This window comes from Amia ocellicauda, unplaced genomic scaffold (genome assembly GCF_036373705.1).
Source record: "Amia ocellicauda isolate fAmiCal2 unplaced genomic scaffold, fAmiCal2.hap1 HAP1_SCAFFOLD_101, whole genome shotgun sequence".
Classification (NCBI taxonomy): Eukaryota; Metazoa; Chordata; class Actinopteri; order Amiiformes; family Amiidae; genus Amia; species Amia ocellicauda.
In genome coordinates, this window is record NW_027102666.1 from 279,581 (window position 1) to 282,676 (window position 3,096).

Consider the following 3,096-nt stretch of genomic DNA (forward strand, 5'->3'; position numbering starts at 1 on the left):
ATAAGGCTATAACATCTGTTTTAAGTTCTGTAAAATTATTTTTCAGCCAGTCAACAGCAGTTATTTCCCAACGCTGAGGAGATAATCTGGAACAACGACGGTAAGATTTTTGTGTTTGCGCTCATGGGTTCTTATGTATGGGTGTGTGTGGTTTTGAAGAGGCTCATTAGAGTTATGAAAACGTTTTAATATATATTAATGCCGGTCTCTTTAATTACACAGATACTATCGAAAGGCCTGTGATTAATGTCTCCGAGGATCGACCAAGAGAAGTGGTTGTCCCTAGACAGGCTGTCTGCCGACCGGGTAAGAACTAAACCCCTGTTTGTTTGTATAACGTTTCTGTAAGATGTTTGAGTCCAGTTTTGTTAATTTTAAAAAATTATCCTGTCTAACAGTATTAAGAAACGTGGTTCGAGACAACGAAAGGCCTTCCACATCGAGGGCTTGTTTCGTTTTACCTACTAGAACAGTAACCTTTCAAGAATCTGAAAGGCCGTCAGCCCCGGTATCTGATAGCTGTGAGTATATATCTGCAGCCTGTAAGAGGTTAAAGCTTTTTATAAAGCGGTGTGGTTAAAGGTTAAACATGTCTCTTACCTTCACAGCGGTGCAAAAAGCTAAACCAGCCAAAAAAAATAAGAAACGATTATTCTGTGGAGGTAAGTAAGATCTTTCAAACTTTAATGTTTTTAAAAGGGCTTTGTTTGCCCGTTGAGGGCTAATATTTAAGCGATTTAAGCGTTTCCTATAGGGCGGGGGGTTCTGGGAAAGATCTTTAGAAGTCCGGACAGGTCTAGGCTTGTTTCTGGGGAACGTGTTTAGAAATGACCGATTGCCGTACCGTCTGGTTAGGAAGTAAAGCCGTCCGAAAGGGTTTAGTAAGTTGTTTGACTTATCTCCCGCTATTATACTTCTGTTTTAAAGTGGTTGTAGGAAAAGGCTTGAAGGTGTTCATTGTATTTAATATTTAAACAGATCGTGAAAACGTTTGTGAAACAGGAAGTCCCGGGATCAGGAATCGTTTACACTTGGAAGGTTCGTTTAAAAATGAAATGTTGTTGTGTGTGTGTGTGTTTTATTAACAATATTACAGTTTTTAAAGAAACATTTAAGAAACAGTTTATTTACAGTTTATTTACAGCGGCTTCTCTGTTTTACATTTATTATCAAGTCCTAATAAATATATTGTCTGTAAATAATATTGCGTTGTATTGAATGTCTAAGGCTATTTTCAAAGGTCTAAAAAAGCTAAAGGTTTTGAATGTCCTGGACATGTTGTTTTAAGTTTGATTTCTGTCGCCGTTTAAAGATGTAAATGTAATGTATATTTTTATTCTTCCCAAGACTCTTGGGATAGTCATTCTGTGGATGAGCTATTGAGAACAATTACCCCGTCTAAGTGGGATCAAACATCTTCCCCGGTGAGATCACCAAGAGGATCCCCCACGGTGGTCATGGAGACCCCCCAACATCTACTCAGGCCACAGCCTTCTGGGGGTAATTCAACACCCCAGATTCAGCCCGCCGCATTGTCGGGCGGAACAAATAGAGGCATCCAACAACCTCATGGGTCGCCGTCAGTCAGGGCTGACACACCACCCAACGACGGCCTGGTTTCAACATCGTTCCCCCAGACCCATTTCTTGGCTACAGAAACGCGGAACAGTACCCCGCGCTTGGCCAGGGTGTCACCGCAAGGGCCTTCTTGGTCTCCGTCCATGAGTATACGCTCGCTCCCTGCCTCCTTCGACCGAGATTTACCGGAGCGACCATCCTTTGAAGCTGAGCCAGGCCACCAGCCCCCGGAGCTACTTCCTGAAGGTCAGCATGAGTTGCTACATACTTTGTTACAAAATCAAAGACTTGTGTTAGTGGGGCAAAACCTGGTGATAGAGAGCCAAAACACCCTTATTAATACCCTTACTAACGAATTGTACAGTATTTAATGTTATAATAGACACAAAACGCCTTACTATTGTGGGTTGTTGGAAAAATAAAAAATAAATTAAAAAATGTCCTGACTTGGTAAAAGAACTCACAAACTAAAGGATTATGAACAAGCTAGGGCCCCAAAAAGACCTTCCCGAGAGAACATCCCCGGCCCTGTTGTGAACTCCTCTGATGTCCCAATGAACCTGGAACTATTACAAATGATAAATGATGTAAATAACCCCCAATTACCACCGATAGAATGTGAATTAACAGACTTACCGGTGAACCCCGACCTGTTACAGATGGTCAATGATCTAAATAACCACCTCCCACCGGTAGCGCTTATAGAGGCTCACCCCCTAGTTCACCCCGATTTGTTTGAAATGGTGGAGGCTTTGGAGGAGCTACCCCGACCAAATTCTGCCCCTATTATAAATGATTTGAGACAATTAGAACACAGGATGGCGGCAGAAGCAGCCATCACTATAGAGGAGGGTCTTGACATTAACCGGTTGGATATCTTTGAAGGACTTTTACAGGCTTTAAATGAGCCTCCTCAAAAAGGGGGTTTTGTAGATGTCAGCAGTGGGGGTGTTCGGAATGTGGAGGGTTCTGAGACTGATAAGGCTGTGGAGGACATGCTCTGTGAGAATGTAGGGGGTGAAGGCTTTGTTCAAAATGATGATGTGTCCAAGAGTACCAGTGATCCCGTGATTATAGATAGACCGGCCTATAACAATTTTGAAATGATTCAGCGTTTTAATTTTGCAGAACTTTTAAATTGTGACAATTATGCAGAAATATTTGTCAACATACACGAGGCCTTGCAAAAAATGCTTGAACAGGTTGCTGAAAGGGTCAGACCTCGAGATGTTGTACAGTTAGAACTCAGAGGGGATGATTTGTTTAGCAACCTATCTGTAATGCTGAGTGGAGATAATTTAGATGTCTGGCTAAAATCGAAGCGTTATTGCAAAGTAACGCAGCCATCTTAGCTGATGAAAGTCTGTCTCTGGTAATGAATGTGGTTCGTAACCCTGAGGGTGGGGCGCTTAGAAGACTGTCGAAATGCTTGAAGAACGTCATAATTAGGACCAAGCTCAGGCAATTAGTGGTGAGTTCCAGTGGGGACAATAAGCTCTGTTTTGCTTACAGTTTAAT